The sequence below is a fragment of the Protopterus annectens genome, chromosome 16.part0 (assembly GCF_019279795.1).
Source record: "Protopterus annectens isolate FY-2018-M chromosome 16.part0, PAN1.0, whole genome shotgun sequence".
In the NCBI taxonomy this organism is placed as follows: Eukaryota; Metazoa; Chordata; order Ceratodontiformes; family Protopteridae; genus Protopterus; species Protopterus annectens.
Window position 1 is genome coordinate 343,432,570 of NC_056750.1, and position 27,448 is coordinate 343,460,017.

General features: G+C 36.9%; 1 protein-coding gene across 4 annotated transcripts in view; it reads left to right on the forward strand.

Annotated features, from left to right (window-relative positions):
- The window catches only part of KYAT1 (kynurenine aminotransferase 1), a 1,131,910-nt gene that overhangs the window by 127,309 nt on the left and 977,153 nt on the right, over positions 1–27,448 (forward strand). For all 4 annotated transcript variants that reach the window (XM_044058797.1, XM_044058798.1, XM_044058802.1 and 1 more), the window contains exon 2: positions 24,587–24,639. The gene's annotated coding sequence lies outside the window, so the exon portion shown is untranslated. The remainder of the gene's footprint in view (positions 1–24,586; positions 24,640–27,448) is intronic.

Sequence of the window (27,448 nt, forward strand, 5' to 3'; positions counted from 1 at the left end):
ACTGCTGTTTTAGCTACTTTTCTGTAAAAAAAACTGTAAGCCTGTTTCACACCTTTCCTGTAACTAGTGTATTCCAGTTACATATTTGCTATATCCAGGATTGTATGTAATCTTCTGAGCCCCCCAAGACTTTCTGTGTTGGAGGGAAGCCTTCTAGCTTGTCATTGGAAGTGGTAAACACTAGGTAACCTGTCTACCACATAAGGAATGGTTCTGGCCCAGAAATTGTAGTTATTTGCCATCTGGGCAATCTTTTCCATCTCTCTCTCAACTTTCTGGTTTGAAAGCCTGCATTTGTCTTCGATGTATTAGATTGTACCTGTGAAATATTTTCCACTGTTTCAGCAGAAAATGGAGAGAAGGAAGGTGTAAGGGGGATTGTAAATAGGTGCCACTGTTTTTTTTTTTCTTTCTTCCTTCCTTCCTTCCTTCTCTCTTTCTTTCTTATTCAGTTTAAAGAAATGTAGGTGCTGCAGTAGAAAAAAGCCTGGTTAAAAAGAACACAACAAAAGAAAATGTGCTTTTTCTCATTCTTGCATGGGGAAAATGACTGGATTTAAGGACCTTAGACTGATTTAGTAACACAGTTTAAGAGAAAACAAGTAAATGACAAAGAATATTGAATATTATAATGCTTTTGTTTCTAGCAAATTAATGTATACTTAGTAGCAGTTATGTATCTGGCCCTCATATCTTCATGGAAACAATCTGATAAAGAGAAAATGACTTGTCTGGTTCTCAAGTTTCCATGGAGACAATCTGATAATGAGAAATTGGCTGTCTGGTTCTCATGTCTCCATGAATACTATCTGATAGAGAAATTGGTTACAGTCTGGTGGATAGTGATTGGATGAGGAAAAAAAAAAAAAAGAGAAACTGGGTAGGAGATAATGTTCTCTGAAAGCAGTCAGGGGGTTTCCCAGCTGGGAGAGCTATAAAGATAAAACAAAACCAGTTAGCAGTTAGTAGTTGCACAGGTTGCACCATGCATCTTAGCATGGATAACCTTTCTTTTACCTTAACTCAAGTTTGTGAGTGCAGCTGTCAGTTTGAGATATTTGTTCCAGTTAGGAGATTAAAACTTCAACATTTGAGTATGTACATAGTTTTGTGTGTTAGTATTAAATGAACAGGTTTTAGGAAGCTATTGTGGGTTTTTTTTTTTTGAGGGCTTTCAATGAAACAAAAAGTTTTATAAAATGTGACATAGGCTCAAATAGATATGACAAGAAGCTATATAAAAGTTCAACCTGCCAAATAGAGTATGTGTGTAACATAAAAACTGGAACTAGACATTTAATAAAAAAGGTGTTATACATAAAATATAGGAATAATAACTTTTTAATAAATTATGCTTTCTGTATTGTATTTAAATGTCAGTGATCTCATAGATAAATACAAAAAAAGAATAGTGAACTAAATTAAAAAATGTAGAGTGAAAATAGCTATGTTACAGGAGACACACTTGGAAAAAACTGAACTTGTCAAATGTGATAAAGAAATGCTTTCAGGATGGTTATTCAGTGGAATAGGAAAAAAGGAATACTTACATTAATTGCAAAAAGAGCTCCATTAGTGATAGAAGAGGATAAAAAAGAGAATAATGACAGAGATGTAGTGCTAAGGGGCTACTGGCAAGGGAGGAGGATTACACTGTCATGAATTTATATTTCACCTAAAACTGCTATAATGGAGCTTAAGAAAATTCTGGTAGAAATAATCAGTTTTCAGTAAGGAATATTCGTTATAGATAGGGACTGGAATTTGATTTGCAGCAGTGAAGATGTGTCTGTGGGGTTCAGAAGGGAAAGTGTAACAAAGGATGGTAGATTTTTGAAGAAATTTATGAAAATATTTGGCATGGAAGATATGAATTCAGTAATAGGAGTTTGGAGTGAATTTACATATTATTCCCAAGATATAAAATTTGGCTGGGCTAGACAGAAATTACATTTCACAGGAACATGTGCATTTAATTGAAGGTCTTGATACACACCCAGTAACCATTTCAGATCATGTCACAATAATAACTAAAATAAAAACAAAGAGTATTGAAATAAAAATGAAACACTGGTGCTTCCTGTTTGTTGAAAAGAGAGGAATTTAAGGAACGGATTGTGGAGATTATTCAGGAGCTATTCGAGAGGGCAGAAATTACGTCTGAAAATATAGCTAAGGAGTGGGATAAAGTTAATGTGGAGTTTAAAGATAGGGTGGAAATAAAAGAAAGTGAGCTGTGGTTAAGAAGTAAAAAGAATTATTTAGAGGGACTGACAAATGTTAAAGTATTGCAGATTAGGGGAAGTCTCACAGAACAAGAGGAGGATCAACTGCAGAATGCTAAACAGAAAATAACGGATTACCACGATAGTATACATGAGTTTAGAAAGATTGCTGTTAAACAATTGTTTTTTGATAACAACACTAGAGCACAAAAACTTTTAGCACAATGGTTGCATGCAGCAGAAAGTAGAAACGGCTGTCGCCAAACTTAGGGAGCCTATAACAAGGAAGGTAACAGGAGATCCTGTAGAGGTATTAAAACTATTCTGGAAATTCTATGAAAGTCTGTATAAAGCAGAGAAATATGAAAATCAAGAAAAGATACAAATGGAAATGTGTATAGAAGAATTAAATATGTCAAGGTTAGAGGTAGAGGAGGCTCAATTACTGCTGGTTATGATAGGAGGAGATGAGATAAAAATTGTGATGTATAACCAGTCTGTTGGAAATTCCCCAGGAATAGATGGTATTCCTGTGGAAGTTTGGAAGTTAGGAGGGAAAACTGATAAAAATCTGGAAGTTTTTGTTTAACAGTATTTTAAGAGGAGGAGAAGTACCAACATCCTAGAAGAAGGCAATGATAGCTGTAATACCTAAAGAGGGTGAAGATCCATCAGATCCAGCTTCATACAGGAAAACAAACACCAGAACTGAATGCAAATCATGAAACAAACCACTCCACACCAGGGATTTGTTGGAAAAAAGCTTTTACTGGTATATCCGGTACCTCTGCTTTCGCCTTCAAGGAATATTTTTACACACAAGCAGCACTTATTTATATACAACACATAATAGAATAATTAACATCCATTAAATATAAGTACTTCTTATTAAGTATAATTAATCTATATTAGATGTATAGCTTTGAAGCTCCCGTAAGACCATTCAACATTCCCTTGTAATATTTATGTGCCCTGCTCCAATATATACTTAATAAATTCAATAATTCTTAATTTTAAACATTTTTGTTATGCACAAATAAATTTATATAAAAGTAGAATTCATTATTTTATACCAAGCTCTAAACCTTCCAAACTTTTGTATAGAAATTGCCCCCACAAAATTTAATGTTAAATATTTATACACACTAAAACAACAATGGTGTTCACAGAAATCACTTGACATTTTTAAAAAAAAAAAAATTTTAACGTTTTATAATATTTTTTGAACATTTTATCACCCCTGCCCTATATTCAAATTAATGTCAAGATGTAATCCCCTAGGGCAAAGGGTACCAAAATTAATAATGCATTTAGTTTCCAATTGTGTCAGTTTATGTGTAAATTCATCCCCTTGACAAAAAATAGGGTTTAGCTAACACACAGTAAAACAAAGAAGCGTTGCTACCTTCATGACATATAACAAAATGTTCTGCAATTGGGCTCTATAAACTATGCCTCCTAATATCACCCATGTGTTCCATAATTTTTTTCTTCACTGCCCTTTTTTGTCTGCCCTATGTACCATTTTACTGAGGGACATCCACATCCTAAAATATAAACTGCCCCTAGTTTCACAATTGTAATGGTCTATGGCCTTATAAATTTTACCATTAATAAACGTTCCATCTAGATTCCTGATTTTATTGCACACCTTACACCTCCCACATGGAAAACTACCTTTCCTACCTTGTTCTTTGGCCAATTTCCCAATAGATAACAATTCCCATAAATTTTTAAATCTACTATAGGAAAAAATCACTCCAACAGGGAAAATGTCCATCAGCTTCCCATCATTGGCTATTATAGGCCAAAACCTATGGACTAATCCTTTGAGAATTTCTGAAAAAGGAGAATATCTATTAACAAAGAACAACCTATCTTGGTCCTCTTCCTTGTTCCTTTTATTACTCCCCATCTACATACGTTACCTCCCTTTGTCTCTTACTGTGTGTCAGTCCCAATTTCCTAAGCACTTTATTTTCAGTCCTGAACACTTTATTGTCAGCCCTATTTACTACTTCAAAGTTGTAACCTCTACTTAACTTGTTCCTAACCCTCATAAACTCATTACCCAGCCTGCCTTTATCTGAAGTATTATTTGCTCTCCTCAAATATTCACCATACAGTAATGAGGATAACAAATGTGAAGCATACATACTGTCAGCTCTAAGAAAATTGTTTACTGCAGTGGCCTTGGTGAAAGGTTTACACTCTTAAGTTATCTTCTTTACCCACATAAAATTCCAGATCTAAATATTGTGCCTTTTCCCTGCTGGTATTGTATGTATGTAAACTGTAACCCAAACCTATTGTTATGCAACTCCTGCATAAAATCTTGAAATTCATGCATATCACCCTTACAGATGAATATGAGATTGTCTATGTATCTCTTAAACAACACAACTTTCTGCTTGTAGAACTCTGTATTATATATATAGACCATCTGAAAGTAGTTCATAAACATGATTGCTTATGTGGGGTCATATGATGCCCCCATAGCTGTACCTTCTTTTTGCAAAAAATATTGACTATCAAAACGGAAACTGTTATGTGTGAGGGAAAATTATAACAATTGTGTCAAAAATTAGTACGTGGACCCTCCCCCATGATAAATCTAACTGCTTCCAATCCCCATTTGTTCCTTATGTTCATATATAAACAATTAACATCCACACATGACCAATAGTAGTCCTGGGACTATTCCATACCTAGAACAATATCAGCCAACTCCTTTCCATTCTTTATATGTGGCATCACTCTAGTCAAATAAACTTTCCGTTGGCTATCCAAAAACATACCAACATTCTGTAGATAAGCTCCCCTACCTGATACTATGGGCCTTCCAGTTAGATTCTGAATGTTTTTGTGTATGTTTGGTATTACTTTAAACACCGCATCTGTGGGGTTTTTGATATGTAGTTTTTTAACATCCATTCCATTAAGGAAGCCTAATCTCTCCCCTCTTTCCAGAATTTCCAGTAGACAACTGTTGAATTCCTTTACCAGATTGTGAGATAACAATTCATATACCACTGTGTCCCCCCAGCAGAATCATGTCCATACTGTTATACTGTTTAGTCATGACCACCCAATTGCCTCCTTTGTCTGCTTGTAAAAATGTGTACCTTTGGTTATTTAATCTGAGATATTGTAATGCTTCCCATTGCTCCCTTGTTAAATTAAACTGTGTACAACTCTTTTTAAATTTTTTATATTCAATTTCCATTTGTTGACACAACACATTTTCAAAGGTACAAATACTAGCAGATTCTTTTGGGGGCATAAAAGGACTATTATATGGAACACAAGGTAAAACTAACTTTCCATAACCAGTATTAAAGCCTGCATGGTTTTGGCCTATAGAGTCCCCCCCCCCCCCCACCAGACTGCTATCATCAAAAATTTCTTCACATTCATAATCATAAATGGACAAATTCAATAATGAATCACCTTTGCAAACACTGATATCTTCACAGTTGTAATCATTTATTATAGCAGTTTCAACATCATGAGCATTTACCCCACTTTATTACTTTAAAAAATGCCCTTAAATGTAACATACAGCAAAAATGGGTTATCTCCAGAATCAAATCAGCAAGGCTGGGCACATAAGTTGGGATAAATTTTACCCCTTTATCCAACAATGTAATAACATCATTACTTAAAGTCCAATCAGTCAAATTTGCAAACTTTAAACTGTCCATGAAGGTGAAAGCCAAGGTACCGGATATACCAGTAAAGCTTTTTTCCAATGAATCCCTGGTGTGGAGTGGTTTGTTCCAGCTTCATACAGGCCCATTTCAATACTTAACCATGATTATAAAGTCTTCATGTCTATAATGGCTAAAAGAATGACAAAAGTAATGCCAAAATTGATAGGTATGGATCATTTTGGTTTTGTGGAGGGGATGCATTTGACAACATTATCAGAACATCGATGATCTAAGGGGAAGCAGAATGTAAGAAATTACCATTGTTATCGGTGGGTCTTGACGCAGATAAAACATTTACTAGAGTAAGCTGGGACTTTATGAGCAGGGCAATAGGAGCATTTGCATTTCCTGAAAAAAAAATAATGTTGATTAGCAGGATATATGCGGGATCTGAAGCAAAAATTAAAGTTGGTGGGGTCCTCTCTGATAATTTCTGTTTGAGCAGAGGAACCAGGCAAGTGTGTCCTCTTTCCCATTTTTTTATTTGCATTATATTTAGAACCATTGGCAAAGATAATAGGGACTCAGAAATTCAAGGATGTAATTGGTATGGTAGTCAAGAAATACTGGCTTTAGTTGATGATGATATTATTCTATAGCTGACAAAACCAGAAAGAGACATTACAGTGTTGCGGAACATTTTGAGACAGTTTCAAATCTTTTTCAGGATACAAAATTAATGAAGCTAAAATAAAAGCAATAGCGGTAAATTATGTACCCACTATGAATTGGTTCAGCAATACCCATATTTATGGAGAAATGATAATATGAAGTGTTTAAGAGTATGGATTAAAAATCATTCTGGCATGGAAACTAAGGATATGTAAGAAGAGACTAAAAAAGATCATACAAAAACTGAGAAAATGTAAGCTTTGATATATGGATATAGATAGTAAGATACGAGCAGTTACCAAGTTTTAGTCCCATTAGTCTTATACACAGGTCAGGCATATTTTTATCAACCAGAGCAGAAGTTGTGGATAGCAGTTAATAAAGAGCTGAAGGACTTTATCTGTGAGGGGGAAGATGGCAAACGTGAAGTGGAATAAGATGATTCTTCCAGTAGAACAGGGCGGATTGGGATTACCTAATTTGAGGAGGTGTTTCAGAGCTACACAGTTAAGGCTCCTATACACAGCACAAGCCAAAAACTATATTTCAAAGTGGAAAGATGATGAAACAGGGTGAAGCTCAAAAAACAAGGAGAGATTGGGATTTTGGATGCAGGCCTTTAAGGAGAATAAGAATAATCATACATAATATTATATCTATAAAGTAGTAGAAAATATCCTAAGAGTTAAGCTAACACGGGAATGGAGAAAGGAGATTCTGTCAATAGGAATGACAGCAGTTAGGGATATAGACAGTAGGCAAGAGGGGCTGGAATTTATTGGAGAAAACTGGCAAAGGAACCAAGGTATTAGAAGCAAATAACTAGAGAAGGAAAGATGATAGAATGGGAAGACGCCAAAAATTTATTTGGACTGCAGGTTAGAGATTGCCTTGCCCATCAAGGATTGATATCAGAATATAGGCAAAGATAAAGAATTGGGTAGTCCTAAACAAAAGACCAGCACGGGTAAAATTTTTAGTAGAATCTAGAACAGAAGCTGACATTAAAAAAGGAATAATTAGTAGAGCATATAAAATATTGCATGATAACTATAAGAATCAGAGGAGATTAGAAGGGATTGGGGAAAGAGTTTGCATAAGCAATTCACAAAGAAACAATGGGAGGTTATACATACATCTCCCAAATATGCACAAAATCTAGACATTTTAGGATTTATGCTTGGAAATATTTACATAAATATTTTTTATACCCCAAGTAGACTCCAGAGAATTTTTCCTCAGGTAGACAACAAATACTGGAGGCGTTATGAGAAAGAAAGAGCCAATTGGGAGCATTTTTTCTGGGAGTGTGGTGAATTGGCCAGACTTTAAGGATTGCCTACAGGATGCACTGTCGGAGATGCTGGATGGGCAGATTGGTGTGATGAGGGAGATGATTTTTCTGAGCTGTGATGCAGAATCAGAATTGCCTAGATATGGTAAGGCATTGCTGTGTCTAATTATGATGGCTGCCAAAAAAAGCAATTACTAGAAAATGGAAATCAAAATCTAAACCAAGTATACTAAAAGTAGTGAGTATAGTAACAGAGATAAAGCAACTGGAAGAGAGCTCTTTAGAAAAAGGTAGGCACAAAACTACATAGGAAAAATGGGAATTGTTTGATCAGTACATACAAAGGAGAAATCATGTTTAAAAGATGACAAGACTTAAATGAGATATGCAATGTTTGACTGAAAATGATTGGGTATATTAGAAGTGATGTGTAATGTTTACAACTGGGAGTGTGTCATTATGGTTTGTGATGTAAAACGCTTGTAACTAAGATTGTGTCAGTGTGGTTTGTTTTCATTTGTATCAATGTATTATTGCCTTTGTTGTAAGTGATGGTTTAATAAAGGTGTTTCTTGCTTAAAAAAGCAGGAATTAAATATTGCATGTAATATTGCTTAGGTTATATGATATATAACAGTATATGTGAAGTATAATGTTTGTAAACATGGGTATGTTAAGACAATTTGTTTACTTTTATTTAAATGTAAATTTGCCTATTTCACAAGTGATAATTCAATAAAGGTGTTAAAAAAAGATAACAGATACCAATAAGTGAAAGTGGGATCACAGGCTCTAACATGCACTTTAGGATGATGGATTCATAGGAGGACTTCCCTAGTAAAGAAATGCAAATGCATGAATAAATAATAATGGTATGTGTTCTCTTATTCCTAAGACCTTAGTTACTAATCAGTTTATATATATTGGCAATTCTTTTATGAAATATGTGGCAAGCTGTTAGTCCTGTAATATACAGCATATTTAATAAATTAATGAATTGTGAATCTCCTGTACTATGGAGAAATTCAGTCATTTTTCATATTCAGAAAAAGGGTAATAGAATGGAACAAGCTAGCTGTAGACCCATTATCTTAACACAATCAAATGTTATGAGAAATGCTTACTAAATATACTTTCTGATACTGGAAATCATGACCTAACCTATGACCAATACCAATAGCTTTAGCTCTGGTAAATCAACTATAATAAATCTAACTGAATTTTAGGACCAGATCATATTTGAGTTATATTCTAGCTTGTGTGTGGGTATTTTTATTTTATTTTTTATATCTGGCAAAAGCTTTTGACACTTTCAGTCACTACTCCAATGAGCTTTAAAGCATTATAAATGTAGTCCATATTTAGTAAAGTGGATCAACATCTGATTATCTGGTCATACTTGGTGTATTCCAATACAAGGAACCCAGTTACAATGCCTACCAGTATTTTCTGGTGCTCCCCAGGGCTCGGTCTTGGGACCATTTTTTTCAGTTTTGTTTTCTCGACCAGCTTGTTGAGAAAACATTGCCGGCTTGCCAGATATGCTGACAGTTGCAAAGTAGGTTTTATTGCCAACACTAGTGAGTTCTTTCTCATTGATGCATTTTAAATGATTTGGGATGAACACAATAAGTCTCTGCTTCAATCCGAATAAGTTTTATTTAATTTTTATTTATCCTTTGTTGATCATGTTAATCTCACTAGGCTAGTGTCCCCTTTTCAGGGGAGACCCATGGTGGCATTTATACCAGTTGGAGAAATTTGGCCAAGACAACTGGGAACTTCCCTACTCTTTTCAGTAGGTGCAGTAGGATCCGTTACATCTACATGAGCCAGTTAAATAAAATTGTATCTACACCAGCAGACAATTAAATGAAATTGAAAGTGTTTAAAGGAAATTTTCCAGATGTAATTTTTCAGTTAGGGATCCGAGTTATTCTTACAAGTGCAAGAAACTAAATCTCATTTCACTTCACTACAGTTATACTAGAGTTAAAGCATTACCTGCATACAGGGCTTATAACTATGAAATGTTACTTGATCTTTATCTTGCTAACAATTTCAAATCATATAGATATGATAATCTAATTATTTATATTGCATAATAATAAAAACTTAAATAAATTATCCCAATTCCTAGAATTTGGAATAAAATTCCTTATATTTGGCTAGTTATAAACACTGATTTGTTTAAGGTAAACTTGGATAATTGCATTGGGTAATGATGTTTATAATGGAAATTTTAATGAGTAAGTGGTCTTAGACGAGCATCAGGTCTGAACACTGAATTTTAAATTTATGAGAATCTAGAGAAAATGTGACAAGGGTTGAAACGGAGATAAGAACAATCAACTACACAAAAGACCAGCCTGTCATACATTAATGTGGTCATGTAAGCTGCAAGTTGGAAATAATACATTTGAAGGAGCTACCATGTATAATAAGCGGGAGTAATAGCTTTTTATCTTAATAGCTTACCTGTTAAGATTAACATGGAATGTAAATAGCTTTGTAGATATAGACAATAGACAATGAGAATTACATTACGTTATTTATGGGTGGGAACCTGAACCTAATTTGCAATAGTAAAGTGGCATAATTGAGACCCAGAATGGAAAATATAATAAAAGAGGGTAGATTTATGAAGAAGTATATGGGAATAGTACATATAGATGTGAATTAAGTCTCTGGAACTCAGAAATTACATATTTTCCAAGGTGTAATAACTGGATTAGACTAGATAGAAATTATATTTCACAGGAGCATGTAAAGATTTAGGGTAATAATGTAAAACTGAGACAGTTGTGTTTTTTTTTACTTATAACTTAAAACAGATACATTTGGATGTTGGAAATGTTTCAAGAGTTTTAAGAGAACATAGACATTTCTTCAGGATGGATATGTAGTGAGTCGGCTAAAATGAAAATGGAGTTTAAAACATGGTAGACATAAGGGAGAAAGATACATTGGAAATAAAAGGAATTATTATAGCAATAACCCACGCCTGGGTGTGGGTAATGCTGGATTTACCCACGGTTGGCGTGGTTCGCCCTCGGGACCAAACAAAGCCAACCGTGGGTAAATCCAGCATTACCCACACCAGGCGTATGCTAATATAATAACATTATTTAAGAAAAAAAAATTACTTTTCTTAAATAATGGCATTGTATAATGCCTCCTTGCTGCCCTTCCGCAGCTGTCTGGTATTCCGCAGAAATTCTGAAGTACTGTGCATGCCTACGCAGTAAATCAGAGCTGTGGGCAAAAGCAACAAAGAAAGCAAGATCTCCGTTGCTTTTTACTGTTTTGCTATGTTAAATGGGTTTAACATGGCGAGACAGCTTTAAAATAAGCAACGGAGAATCTCCGTTGCTTATTTTAAAGCTGTCTCACTATGTTAAACCCATTTAACATAGTGAGATGTTAAACCCATTTAACATAGTGAGACAAAAAAGCAACGGAGAAAGCAAGATCTTCGTTGCTTTTTACAAATTGTTTCACTATGTTAAATGGGTTTAACATAGCGAGACAGCTTTAAAATAAGCAATGGAGATCTCCGTTGCTTATTTTAAAGCTGTCTCGCTATGTTAAACCCATTTAACATAGCGAAACAGGTTTAAAAAAAGCAACGGAGATCTCCGTTGCTTTTTTTAAACCTGTGTCGCTATGTTAAACTCCTTTAACATAGCGAGACAGTGTTTTAAAAAAGACTTATACTAATGGAAAAAGTCCGGGCGACCGGACCTTTTTCCATTAGTATAAGTCGATTTACAACGTGCATGCTGGCCAATCAGCGTGCACATTTTGGAATATTAATGGGGGGGGGGGTCATGGTATAATTAGGGAGTTGGCAAGGTTAAAGTGTTGCAGAAGAAGGGAAATTTAACAAAACAGAAAGAAGAGCTACTGCAGAATGTTAAAGGGAAAGTAAGGAAGTATTTGGATAATGTATGTGACTTTAGAAAGGTTGCTGTTAAGCAAGCATATTAATAACAATGCAAGAGCACAAGAAATATTTAGAATAACTTAGGCAACAGAGACCAGAAAAGATTGTAGCCAAACTCTGAGAGCCTATGGCAAGAAAAATAACCAGAGATCCTAAAAGGATATTAGACATATTTCAGGAATTTTATGAAAATTTTGTATAAAACAGAGGAAAAGAGAAACCAAGAAAGGGCAAAAATGGAAATACTTATGGAAGACTTAATTATGCCAAGTTTAGAGGAAGATGAAGCTCGACAATTAATAGCTAAGTCGGGAAGAGATAAAATGAGATAATAAGTAATGATTTATAATAAATCAACATGTTTTCTCCAGGGACAGACTGCATTCCTGTTTTGAAAGTTAGGAGAAAATAAAGTAATAAAAACCTGGAAGGTTTGCTTAACATTATTTTAAAAGGAAGGAAATAAGTGTCAGAATCATAGAAGAAAGATGTGGTGGCTATATTACCCAGAGAGGGTAAAGACCTACCAGACCCAGCTTCTTATAGACCCATTTTAATTTTAAGCTGTGATTATAAAGCGAATAATATTAGCTAATAGAATGTCAAGCTTGTTGCCATATTTTATAAAGACAGATCATTTTGTTTTGTGGCAGGGGCAAACATTTGACAACATTAATAGAACAGTGGTTATCCAGAGGGAAGCAGAGTATAAGAAAATGATGCTGCTGTTGGTTGGTTTTGATGCAAAGAAAGCATTAGATAAAGTCAGCTGAGGTTTTGTAGGTAAATGGTAGCATTTCCAATCCCTGGTAAAATAATATAGTTAATTAGGAGGCTATATGAAGGGTCAGAGGTAAGAATTAAGGTGAGAGAGTTACTCTCTAACAAGATGTGTTTGAACAGAAGAGCCAGGCTTGGGTATCCTCTTTCCCCTTTGTCATTTACTTTCTATTTAGAGGAATTATCAAAGAAAATAAGGACTTACAAATTCAAGGGTATAACTTGCATGTTAAGCAAGAAAAGCTAGCTTTATTTGCAGATGATATTGTTTTGTACTTGATAAATCTGAATAAGGGCAGTTTGGTGCTGTGAAACATTTTGAGACAGTTTCATGTCTTTTCAGGCTATAAAATAAATGAAGATAAAACAAAGGCTATAACAGTCAACTATGTGCACACACACATACACATGAATTGGTTTAGCAATAGCAATACTTTTATCTTTGGTTACTGGGGAAGTCTGACTGGGTAATACCCATTTTTAGCAGAGGCCTGGGGAGAAAAGCTCTATTTGTTTACACTGCATTATACTTAGTTCCAGTTCAACACAGAGTAGTTACATTTCTGTTTACATTTATACACATACAGTACTTACATTTATACCTTCTAAGACTTTCAAAGGTAGAAGTTACTAAAGAGAAAGCCCATGTGCAGTTTAGTAGATTGTACAGGCAGCAGTTATATATAAAATTTGTTTTGTCATTTCAGTGAGATGTTGAGAGTATTCTGTTTTAAGGAGAGTATTTGGAAAGTATCATACTGTGAGTACAACGTTTTAACCTGGTGATGAGCATGTGCAGGACAAGGATTGGTTAAGCTGTTGTTTAAGCAGTGGTTTAAATTATTGAGTTTACTGGAGAGTTTTATTTGTGTGGGGATGTTTGTCCTTATTTAGATTTATTGTGTGCACAACAGTACAATCTGCAAAAAATAGTTTTTAGGTGTATAGATCTTTACAAAGATAGTTTTCAGTGTATAGATTAAAAGGGATTCTGTTGTGGTAGCTAAGGATATGTGAGCAGAAATTAAACTAAATGTAATAAAAAATGAAAATATGGAAACTCTTGATTTATGGGATAGTAACAGGTGAACAGTGAAAATGTTTTTAGGTCTTGCAGCCTGAATTGCATCTACAGAAACTCTGTGTATATAATATGTAAATGCATCTCTCATAAATGTTGTTTTGATGCAATTGACAGTTTAACAACTAAAAAAGGGCATCTTACTTGGAGTTAATAAGACCAGCTCAGTTTGATTACAGACAAATTTAGGTCATGTACAGTATGGCAATCAAAGAGCCCTAGCTTATATACCAAGTCATTAACAGATGTGGCAGTGTGCTACAGCCAGGCAAAGAAGGAAGAGTTAACCATTGCATGGGCCTGTAATCAGTTTCACATGCCTGTATTTGAAAGAATTCTCTCTAATCACAGACGGTAAATCCTTGAAGACATGATTCAATAAATCCAGACTGCAGTAAAGGAAAGGGAAAGAAAATATTACAGATTACTTCTGTAGGTATCCAGCAAAATCCACGGGAAGAAGAGACAGACTTAAAACAAGAGGGAGAGGACTATGTAAACGTGACTGCTAAACACGAATCCCATAGAGAACCATAGTGACTTAGGAACAGAGGTTGAAATAGCTGAAGACAGCATACTGCAACATGTTAAGAATATGTGCTATTAACCAGATGGTCAGAATTAGGGGCTATTGGTAAGATGGTGAGTTTTGCAGTTTCTTCTCCATTGTACATTTCTTATTTTTAAAAGTAATGTACCAAACACACTGGATCAGGGCATTTGTCAAGATTTGTATAGAAGGTACTTAGAAAGTTATATGCTGAAATATATTTTTATGTTTCATCATCATTGCCATCAACAAAATTGTTGATTTGAATATATTCTGTTAATAAAAGCATTTGATAAAAAACAGATGCGTCTAGAGTTATAAATCGTTCAAGAATTAGCTGATGCTTAGATTATGCCACATTCACAAGTTTATGCACTTGGATTGTTGCTGTATTACTTACATGGCATTTTATCATTATTTATTTGTTGTTTTTCTTTTCATTTTGGGGAGGAAGTATATCCTACACTAGGCCAATAGCCTGTTTTCAGTTAAGACCAGGAATATCATTTACACAGACTGGGAATTTTGACCAAGGCCATGGGACAATCCATTGTCTTCTTTTGATAAAGTGTCATGGAATCTTTAACATTTAAATGAACCTCCACAAATTCAGGCTCAAGTGAACCTCAGTCTAGCATGTCATTTGAAGGATGGCACATCAGGAATGTAGCAACCTTCCTCCTCCTGATTTTTTCAACATTAAAGGTGAATTACCTAATGAGCTACTGACATGTCCAGTCATCTGTTATTAGTGATGACAGACTTGCAACTGAGACATTAGTGAGCACTAATGTGTAATTTAGGATTTAGCATTTAAAGATTTAGATTTTGCTATCTCAGGGATTTCCCTATGATGCAGTGGTCTCAGAACTGGTACATATAAGTAGAGGAAGTAGGAGACATAGACCCAGTTTTGGGGCACACATGGGAGCTTGTCACCTGGCAGAAACGCTCTTTATTGTCTTTTAGTAGCAAAAGTCATTCACTCATGGTTACGAGCATCCATCACAGTGGGCTCAAATGTTAGTCAAAGGAGACATTATTAGATATATACTAAACAGTGCCAAGAAAATGTTGACTATGTAATATTTATTAAATTGTTTCTTCAGTGCCTCATTTATCTTGGGCGGGATTGCAAGAAGCTAGAGTATATCATGGAAACCAGTGGGTATAAGTCAGTGAACTAAACTTGGATAGGATACTAGCAATCACATGCACCAACAATCACTTACATATACCTGTTTGCAATTTGGTGTCTACAGTTCTCCTAGTAGCATACCTACGGGATGTTTAAGGAAGGTGGAGTAGTTAATAAGAACCCATACAGACGGGAGGATATGTAGACTCCAGAGAAAGAGCACACAGAACCAAGCTATGTGAGGCAAGAATGCTAACCTGTTCCTATGTGCCATCACCATATAAAATAATAATATTGACAGCTGCTGTGTAGGGTAAGGTATTGACATCCATATAAAGAGCAAATAATGCACCCAGCTGTGGTGACCCCTAACCGGGAAAAGCCGAAAGACACAAACAAACAAACTTTGCATAGTATGGAGTAACTGAGTAATAAATTAATGGTGAAAAGAATGGTATGACTTACTGTAAACGTAGCAACTCATAAACTCAAACGGCAAGTTGCATATGGGAATGGGTAAATAGAGGCATACAGTTCTATCTACAAATGAACGGAGCAGCTGTCATAGGGGAAAGTATCACACCCAGTGTTTCATTACAAATAAACTGATGACTCAATGCAGTGTGTGTGTGTGTGTGTGTGTGTGTGTGTGTGTGTGTGTGTGTGTGTGTGTGTGTGTGTGTGTGTGTGTGTGTGTGTGTGACCCAGATAACCCCTCAGAAACAAAGCTGATATTTCAGTTTATGGAAAGTTGAATCACAGTATCAGGAATGGCTTTAGGTCAACTGGTGCCCTAGGCAAAATGGCTCCATGGTGCTCCCTACCACACCATCTGGTGCCCCCATCCTGGTCTACCTACACCTAATAAATACTGGAAAAGCACCCTTGCTGCAGCGGTGCCCTAGGCAGCCACCTAGTTGGCCTATGCCTAAGGCCGGCTATGCACAGTATCTTATTGCAGCTAGACTGACTACCTTCTATAGAAGAGTGTGTGGTGTCCGCTAAAAGAAAAAAAAAAGGATAGCAGACTAAAGTAACATTAAAAAGGATACAGAATCACTTTAGACTAACCTTTACAAGGCTTCATTGTTTTTCCTCTCTAGGTATCAAACATTTGCTGTGGCTATGTAAAGTTTAGTCTAAAGTGTTGCATATAATGATAAATTATTTTATCACCACATAACAGGAAGTCTTACTACAATGATCTACAATGTAATGTCTCACATCTAGCCTGCCTTATCTCTTAAGGTTACCCTGATTCTACTCCGCTGTCTTTAACACTTACACAAATATCTTCTCCCTGACTAACCTCCGTAAACATACTTTCAGCAACCTTCTACTATTATTTTCTCTTTGATCATCCATGTTTTTCATGAAAACTGTAATATTACATCAGAGGTTTAGGCTTCCTTGCAAGTGACAGAATGTAAAGCAGACAAAGTTGCAGCTTGTTGGTCACAGCTGGACAAATTGTAACCTGTCAATTTATTTTTCTCATAGAAATTATAGAAAATAACTACCAAAACTGTTTCTATTACAGCACAAGCAACAATTCCCCCTTTTTTGAAATTTCTGTTTTCTCTGTGACAGAGTGACCATGGAGTTGGTATATGTAACTAAGGAAGTATAGGAAGCAAAATTGCCCATATGGGAGGTGCAGTGGGGCTTGCCTCTATGCAAAACTACTTATTTTAGCTTGTTTATCCAGTTGAAACGACCATTTATGTTCATCCAGAGAGAGCTTTAGCTTGCAGTTACAAACGCCTGTAGTGGAACCTAGAGGTTTACCCACCTAGGAAATGATAGTAAAATACTTGTCCTTTGACACATTAAGTAGTGGTGTTACAGGCAGGAAGGCTTATGTACATATTAGTACATACAACATTTATGGCATAAGACATATGCAGATAATTTTGATGGGTTGTAGTATCTAAAGCAGTAAACTGAGAAGTGAGCAATGGTTCATGCTGCAGTGACATCAAACCTTAGTACGTCAGTGAGTAAGTGTTTTATCTTTATTATATCACAAGATGTTAATATAAGTGTGTGGGGTCTTACTGTATGTAACTGTGTCAGTGCATATAATACTAGAATTAATGTATTTCTGATAAGTTTACTACAATTACACATGCTGTAAAATTATGTTATTGTTTTTCTTTATACTATGTGTCTTCTTGTTTAAGGGCTTTTCCCCCTGAAAATGGACTTAGTGTAGTAGGGTTGACCCAGAAATAAAAACATAAATAATTAAATGCTCAGACAAATAAGTAAAGTAATTATTTGTTCAGTATCATAAAACTGGATGGCTCAGTGGTGCACCAGTAGCGTTGTCGCCTCACAGCAAGATGTTCTCTAGTTCGATTCTTGGCTGGAGTGCCTTTGGTGCGGAGTCTGCTTGTCCTCCCTGCATTCGTGTGGGTTTTCACCGGGTACTCCCGTTTCCTCCCACATTACAAAGATATACGTCTTGAGCATTTCTCCCTGGGCCTCTGCTGAAAATTGGCTTTGTTCCAAGTCGGACTTTCCCGATAAACAAATGTTAAATAAAATAAATAAACTTTAAAATGTGTGTGCATGTGTATATATGTGTAAAATATCTATGTTTCATATATTTCTGCATTTATCTATATAATTTATATATACATATTAAAACTTATATTACAGCAAAATAGTACCAAGCAACTAGCCATGCTGAGTGAAAAAGAAACTTGAGAGTTAAGACATTTTCAGTTTCAGGGCCATGTGACATATTTACAAGTCTAAAATTCAGTTGCCAAGCTGAGAAGACCCGACAAGATTTAAGATAAACTGGTTTTATTGAAGTAGTAGTACATTCTGAAGCAGTTGAATAAAAATATTAAAGATAGTCTGTTGTAAAAAGTAATGAAAATTAAACTGGAAATTAATTTATATTTCAAATAAGGAAATACTGTAAGCTAAAATGTGAATGTATTTAAAATAAAAATGTCTAAGAATGAGAATGCAGTTCTGTAAGATGCTTATTAGTAACATTTTGCAAAAACCTTTACTTATTTACTAAACAGAGTATTGAGACAAAAATGAATGTTAATCATTTTTTTGTTTGTTTTGTTTTCAATTACGTGCAGCATACTTTAACAAAATATCAAGATATGAAAATATCCAAAAATACCTGGTATAATTTCACTGCAGTGCATGTGTGTATAATACAGAAGTATGTCTTTAAATGGGTGTAGTTAGCACTGGGATGCATGTCATGTTATCAGAACCTAACAGACACTCTTGTTTTTATTAACTCCTTGAATGTGAATGCGTCATGTCTCTGAATGTCTTTATTTCCAGACCTGCCTTCACGTATGTATGAATCTATTCATTGATTCATTCTTTCATTCATTTTTTAAATTTTATCTGGGTTAACCCTGCCAGATATTGCCCATGTTTAGAGAGGACTAGAAGAGGAAAATCCTCCAACACAAATGTGCATATGAGACAAGGGAAATGTATATCTGTGAAACAAAGTGCTAGAATAGTAAAAGCAGTATCACCAGTCATACGTAAAATAACAATGAGTACATGTAATTACAATTAACAACAAAAAAAAATCAAACAGTTTTAGACGGAATAATATAATGATATTTGGGCAAATTAAATTGACATGTAATACATGTAATTGTTTTTTAGAGGATTATTCCACAAGAAAGAAAAAAGTAAAGTAGATTTGAAACAGAAGAGATGGAGAGAGTTAAGACTGAAAAAGAAGAGGAGGGGGGTCATGTAGCCAGAAGAAAGAGACAGGGTTAAGTGAGGAGAAATGGCTGTATTTTCCAACGCAATGTGTGAGAGATAAAAAGGTATAATAATTCACTTATGGTAGTGAAACCTACCAAGATGCATTAATATCAAATTATACTTACCAATAGGAGATAGCAGAGGGATCAAAGGCTGTGGTTAATGATGCATTCATTTGACAGTTATTTAATTGTTGAGAATTAAGATGAAACTCTTATTAGAGGGTTCTTTCTGTTCCATTGAGAAGTAGGGACCTGAAGCTCTGTCTCCTAGGTTTGTGTTTGTTTTATTAACTTTTAGCAGCTTATGTTTCATAGATCTAGGCCTCCTGGAGGTTATGTGCCATTGTAATAGAGTAATCTGATGTTGTCCAATTTCATTCATTCCTCAACTGTTAGGTTCAGATCCAACCCTTGGATTAATTTTGACTGCATCTTCTAGATCGTAGAATCTTGAACTCTTGAGTTCCTGCCTTTACTCATAATGCCCCACTAACCTAATATACCTCAGATCTCATTTGCTACCATTGCAAACAGACACAGATTGCGAGCTCTTAAGCTCAAAAGTCTTATCTTTCAATGAGTTTAATTTATTTTCTTTCATTTATTTCTCCTTCCTCCCTTTTACCCTTGTAAAATTTTCTTATCAGGCTCTTTTTTCTTGTACTCCCTGAGTATCTTCTTATACCATCGTTGGTAGTCTTCTCTTTTCCCCTTTTTCTGTACTAATATCAGTACTTCTTTAATTACCATCATTGGTTAACTGTTTTCCTTTCCTTTGTTCTCTTTATTTCCTAAAAAAAAATTCTTAGTTTTCCTCTTGATTGTTGTTTTCTAACTCTTTCTTCAACCTTCCAATATGTCACACAAACTGTCTGTTTTCAAAAAAGTGTGTGGCTTGTGGGTACAAAATTTTGAATTCAGACCCCCACACAGAATGTATGTACTGTCTGGGTCCCAAACACCTAGAAGTAGATTGTGAAATCTGTAAAGGCTTCGACTCCAAAACAAACAGTGATTGAAAGAATAACCTTGTACATGGGGGTCTTATCCCTTCTAAACACTCCACTCTTAGTTGTTTGGGCTCAGACCCCTAGGAAACAGGACAAGAAAGGTAAGTGTGTTGCTAAGGATTCTTGCAAAGGATCCCCTGAGTATCCTTTTACTTTGGTATCAACTTCAGCTCTCTCATCAGAGCCACCAGCTAAACTTTTGAAAAAGTCAGATCAGACACAGTCTGATCTGAAACCAAGGGCAAAAGATCCCCTTGGATCCATACTCCACCTTTATTCTCAGAGCCTATCTCGTCCAGATTGCCTTCTCTGTTTTGTGAACAGTCACCTAGACAGCATTCCAACCCTTCATCTATGGCTTCCTCTCTTCAATCCTCCAGGAGCCTATTGTAAACAGATATGGATAGGATGATGAGAAAGTTCCTTAGGATGGAAATTCAAATGGAAGTTCTCTCTGCTCCAATCCAGTCAAGTCCTGAGAGTCTTCATAGATCCACACCCCCATTAATATCTCCTTCTCTGATCTGTCCTTTGGTTTTTGAAGCTGCTGTCTGATCTGAAAGCCTTGGGATCATCTTCATTGGATCCGAAGAGCATTGTTTCTTTGAATCCAGTAGTTTCTCTGAGTCGTCCAGCACTTTATAACTCAGAGATGGAGGACTTTTGGAGCCGAAGTGTTGACACCAGCATTAGTGTTAGCTCTGTTTCAATTCCCTACTCAAGTGCATTGCCTGCGAGACATCAGGAGCGGACAGTCTGACAGGGTTCTTCGATCCATCGGGTTCTGCCTCCCATATGAACTCTGCCTCTGAGGTAGTGGAGAGAGTCTTCTCTATGCCTAGAGATCAGACGACCCTACCTTCCTCAGATCAGACCTTGTTATCTAATTTGGTTTTGTGTCCTGAGCCTCGTTCATCCATTCCACAGGGGCAGCCAGTCCGAGCCAGCCTCCAGTCGACCCATCAGGGTATCAATATCTCTTCCAGTATGTCCCCGGAGCATTCCACTAAGGAGGTTCCTTGGAATAGAATGTGCAAGAGAAGGCACTTGCACTCTCCACAAAAGTCTGTCACTGAAGACACTGATTTTGATGAGGGGGAAGGGTCCCCTAGATCACCATCTGATAGTATATTCTTCTTTGAAGACATCTTAGAACTCCTTAAACAAAGATGTGGTTGGTTTCCTGATCACTGATTCCTCTTGGGAAAGGTTGAGTCTTCCAAAAAAAAAAAATGGAGGCTTTTGCGTCTGACCCATCTAACTTCTGGGTAACTCCACCTGTTGATGAGCTTATTTATAGATCTGGTCTCCCAGCAGGCTTGGAAGGAACTGGACAAGTTACCAGACAAAATCCTTGCACCCCAAAAAGACTGCCTTCACTGGGGTAAAGGAATACCCATTGGTGCCATGGGTTTTGCAACAGGTACGAGAAAGGAACTAGCAGGACAGAGTTCCTTTGTCTAACCCCCCAACAGGGAGTCTAGGGCATCTGACAGATTTGGAAAGTATGTCTCTGCATCAGCAACCTTTGTTTTAAGGTCTCTGAATTATTTGACACATTTTACCAAACTTCAAAGAGATTTGATTAAGGAGCTTACCAAATCTGGCCCCATATCCTCTGATGAAGGGAATACTATTTCCTTGCAGTTGGCTACCCTCCAGTCTATTTCTAATTCGTCTATGAGGTTAATCTCTCATGCTGCTGAAGGTACTTCACAGGCGGCGGGTTCCAGCATTTCCATTAGGAGACATGCCTGGATGTGCTTGTGTGGTTTTTGTGGAACTATTTAAATCTTCCTTCATCAATGCGCCCTTTGACAAAGCCTCGTTATTTTGCCCCAAGGTAAATGACACACACTCTAGTTGTGTACAAGAGGGGAACACCCTGTCTGCTCTGGGCATATGTTTTTCTACCCCTCAAAGGTCCTTTTTTTAGGAACCAATGAGCTGGCAGAAAGATGTGGTTCAGAAAGTCCCAGGGTCTCTTTCAAGATCCTGGAGAGACCACAGAGGGTCCTCAGCAGGATAATCCAGGGCCTCAAACATCTGCCTTACACAGATAGGCTAAAAGCCCTATCCCTCTGCTCGATTTCAGACTCCTCAGAGGTGACCTCTGTCTGGCATACAAGGTGTTCATGGACCCCACCTTGATGGGACTACTGCATATCTGCAAGTCAAGTTACACTCGAGTAACCCGCACGTGTGGCCTCAACCTGGTCTGTGACATCAGCAAGACTTATTGGTGGGACAGAGTTGTGTCCCAGAGACTCCCCCATCTATGAAATAGACTCCCTCTCCACATCAAGCAGAGTACCTTTTTACTCATTTTTAATTGCAACCTGGATAAATGGATGGGAAACAGAAAATGTACCCATGGGAGTCCACCCATGTCCCTGCTGGACAGGGGCATTGGGTGCTGATTTGCTTAAACATGGGCTAAACTCTTGGCTAGGCTTATAAGGGGCTCAGGGCCAGTAGCCTAGTAACCTCCTATGATCCTATGTGGAAATAGTTCCCCCAGGGGCAGAGGGGAGAACACAAATGGAAGATGTCATTTCCATGGCAGAGGTGGTCTGCATAACCAGGGATCTAGAGATTTTTTTCTCCGACAGATCCTATCATTGCTTCTGAATGGAGGACTCACTGACCATCTCTGGAGGTAGTTTGGAGTCGCCTATTCCTGCACCAGAGAGCCCGGCTAGACATCACAAAATTCTTATGGGTGCGGAGGATCTTTGGTTATGTTACCAATCCATGTAACCCTGTACAAATTGCAGGAGGAGTCATTAGTGGGCACATTGCGGGTGCTGCGAAGAGCACTTTTGTTTGACATCAAAGATTGAAACAAATACTAATTTCATGAACTTTAATCATACTTTGACGTAGGGATGGGGTCCATTCTTGTCATGGTATTAAAAAAAAAACAAAAATTTGGAGAAATTAGAAAAGTGCAGAGGATAATATCCAGAGGTTATGTTATACCCTTTTCCCAGTACCCTCCAACAATTCAGAAGAAAATCTTGATGTTCCACCCAGTCAGAAGGAAGCGGCTTCTCTAGAAATAAAAAAGCTGCTAGAGTCATCCAAGAGGTTTCCCAGGACCAGAGAGGGTCCGGAACTTATTCAAGATTCTTTCTGGTGCTAAAAAAGACTAAGGACCAATTTTGCATATCAGCAAATTAAATCCGTCTGCCCAGTATGCAAAGTTCCAGATGGTCACAGTTTATTCCATTCTGCCTTTTCTAGATCTAGGACTATTTACTGAAATCACTATTTAACGAAACACAAATGCTCGCGCACAGTTTTGCGAAAGTGCTTTTTCACCGAAAATGCACTTTTGCTAACCAGTAATAAAAAAATAAAAAGCATAACAAACGTAAAAAAAAAAAAAAAATAGTAATCACCTTTATGTAAAGGGGTCAAGCCCACCCCTGCACCCCCAATGTGGGGGATGCACCCCCACCCCCCTACGTTTATATTCTCACTCCGAGATCACACTACAGTGGGGAAAAGGGAATATTCCCTTATCCCCACTGCGCCGCAATCTCACCAGCAGCCCTTTTGCAATTTTTATTACCTTTTTTTAGTTCTGTTTTGCGAAAATGCATTTTCAGTGAAAAAGGACTTTCGCGAAACTGTGTGCAGGCGTTTGTGTTTCGGTAAATTGTGAATTTAGTAAACAGTCCTGGACCCCCTTTTGTGCACAAGGATGACTAAATGTGGTCAATAGATCTTCAAGGTGCATACTACCACATAAAAATGAACATGTACTCTAGAAGATACCTACAGTTTCGGCTGTGAGACAGTCATCACCAGTTCAGAGCACTGCCCTTTGTGCTCACCACAGTCCCCAGGGTGTTCACCAAATACTTGGCAGTCATAGCAGCTCACCTGAGACACAATTATTTATTTATTTATTTTGTGTACTGGGTAAGGTCTGACTGGGCATGAGGCCCATTTTCAGCGGAGGCCCAGGGAGAAAATCTCCATATATAAAATAGACAATATTAAACAATCAAATTGAGCACCTATTAATCAACAATGTACAAAGCAAGTCAGTAAAGAAATTAGTTATATAACAATAATTAGCAAATAACAAATTTAACAAAAAAATGGCACAGTGATAAAAACTGGCTGCATAAGTTAATAGTGAGAACAGTGTGGTACAGTAATTGAGAGAAATGCAGTCTACATAACATTTAAAGACAAAGCAGTATGTATGTATACATTGATAACTGAAACCAATGTGTGCAAGTGCAGTAAGTATAGATAAGAAGACTGCTTATTAAGGGTTTGAATCCTTTTTCTTTTTTTTAAGAAATGTGCTTGTCCTTGTGTTTTTGTTCTTTGTGAAAGACAGGCACTTAAATTAGCCAGGCTTCATATTTCACATTTTTTATTGGTTAAATTGCCTGAGTGATACTTAGATGCACAGTGAATTTCTGCCCCTTTATCTTTTTCTGAAAGGATTTCAAGTTTGCATAAACTAAAGGACTGCTGGTGATTCCCTGGTCGGTGAGGTAAGTAAAGCTATATTTTCTTGTCTGTTAGTGATAAAGCTGCTTTCTGTTTTAAGAAATCTGCTTGGCCTAGTGTTTTTTGTTCTGTGTGAGAGATGCACTTAAATTAACTAGACTGCACATTTCACATTTTTTTCATTAGTTAAATTGTTTGGATGGTACTTAAATGCATAGTGAATGTCTGCCTTTTGACTTTTTCTGAAAAGATTCCAAGCCTGCATAAACTAAAGTACTGCTGGTGGTTCCCTGATAGTTTTTCCCACCTGTCCTCCTCTTTGCTTTTTAAACCCGGTGATTTTACACTGCCCACACCTACTGTAAATTCAGCTGAATAAGCTCCTCTCTTTCTACACTGTTACGTTGAATTTATTTGCCTTTCATTGTGCTTATATTGAAAAGTGCATTTTGCCTCTCATTGTCTGTTCTACTGGTTTACTTGCTCTGAATTCATTATCTATTACCTGTTGTATAAAGGACTGCATTTTTACACTCTAGCAAGCACTTTTTTTTTTCATCAAAAGGTCAGTGGATTTTCCATGTAGTGAACTAGGAAGTAGCCTGGTCTGTTTAGATTGGGGAAATACCTGATATTTCAGCATGTAGTTTTATTGGCTGGATGGGCTTATTAATCAGCTTATCTTGTTTTTAGTGCCTTTATAAATTCTGTACATTTGAGTGGCTCTTTGCTCATTTAGAAAAAGTGAAGACTTCTATTGAATAATCACACTTGTATAAGCTGTTTAAAGTACACTGCTGTATCAGTATCTTTAAGCTTGTTTGTGGTAGCATTGCACTCTAGACAGTCCTTTAGTATGCTTTTAAATTAGGAGGACTGTGATTATTCATCTAATGGTCAGTAGGTGTTTACCTGGTGTATCTGAGCTGATAAGCACACAAAAGAGTTCTAAGTATCTCTTGCACTTTTCTTATATACTGTGACTGTACTTCAACAGTTTCAAAAAACTGTATTATCTGCTGCTGCTTTAAATAGTTAATTGCACTGTATTACACTGTGTCTTTTAGTTGTAGATAGTCTGTGTGGTCTTGTTACACTTGGGCTGCAAACCAGCTATTCTACATTAGGAATGTGTTTTTCCTGCACCCTTGTGATAGAAGTGTGCTGATCTAACCTGTCTGAGTTGGGAATTGCTGGTGGAAGGCTTATTGTGTGCGTCCCTGATTGGCAGTTAGCTTAAAACTTGTTTTTCTTTGCACGTATGTAAGCCTCACATTTGTGTGATACTGCTCTTCATGCAGAAGTGGAAAGCAGTGCCCTTGTATAAACACAAAAGCCTTGAAGCTCAGTTTTTTCCAAACAGCTGTCAGTGAAACACTTCCATGCTTTCCTGCTGCCCTAGGAGCAACTCAGTTGCGCACTGAGCATTGTTGCCATATTGATCAAACTTACACTACAAAAATTATAGGTTCCTCTTGTATTCTTGGCTCTACCAGCACTGTCCTGTCAAATTAACTCATTCCCTTCCCTAATAAAACATACAGTAAGAACCTGCTTTCATGGACTGGTAGTTTTCCATCATCTCTCTGGCCAGCCTGATTGACTTGGGCATTCTGAGGTACTGTAGCAATTGTCTCATGCATATTGACAACCACTTATTCTTGGAACAAATACTTTGTGAGAGATGTAGTTACAGTATAAAATTGGAATCAAGACTCTCACATCAGGACAAATTGAATGCCAAAGAGGTTGTCAGCACACACACACACACACACACACACACACACACACACACACACTGTTCCTATACTAAATATGGACAAGACACACAAACCCAGATATGCGGTGGTACTCACTAGTAACTTACCAAAAGATCAGAGGTCTCCCAAATGGAAACCACTTGCTTGCATAACAATGCAAAAAAACAACCACAACACATAACACACACCAGTGTCGTAAGAAATAAGCCCCTAAGGTGTAACACCACAAAACCTAATGTACTGGACATAGGTGACTGCATTGTGAGACACATGTATGTACCCCTCACCAGGTAGGATAAGGAGCGAGTTAAGGTTATATGCCTGTCAGGTGTCAGAATCCGTCAAGCCACTCAACCACATGTATCGGTATGACTCCGTCATAGCCCATGTGGGGTTGAATGACTTGAGACATACTTGCTGGACTGCATGAAGAGAGTCATGACTGAAGCCTCAGATTATGTGTCAAAGGCAGGTGTAAGCCTAGCCTTAAACAGCATTCTGCCTTCTCCAAGGATGGTACCACAATACAAACAAAAAATTATTGACTTTAACAATTGTCTTAGCTGGTTACAATCCAAGAGAATCAAAATATCTATCAGCCTGGGAAGACATAGGTGACAGGCCACTCTGCTTTGCCAGAGATGGTCTGCACCTGTCTCTTCTCAGTTTTCAGATACTGGCAAAGGCATTAGCCACCCCTATTGTGCCTTTTTTAGGCAGTGCCAAAATAATCAACCTCCCAGCATAACAAAATCCTCTGTAGTTAAACTCAAGATATTGCTGCTTAATGCTAGGAGTCTAAACAAGAAACTGCACTCTTTGGAAGCACTTCTTACTGTCAAAGATGTTGAGGTCTGTGCAGTCACCGAGACATGATTCAAAGGAATGGAAAGCACCCCAACCATGCAGGGCTACAATGCCTTCCATATGTTCAAAACACAAACTCTGCAAGAAAGAACCAAAGGAGGAGGTGTATCCATTTTCATTAAGGATGACGACACCTCAAGACAATCAGTATGACTCTCTTGAGCTACTCCATGTCCAAATAACTATAGGCAAAGCCCCCTACCACATCTTAACTAGCTATAGGTCC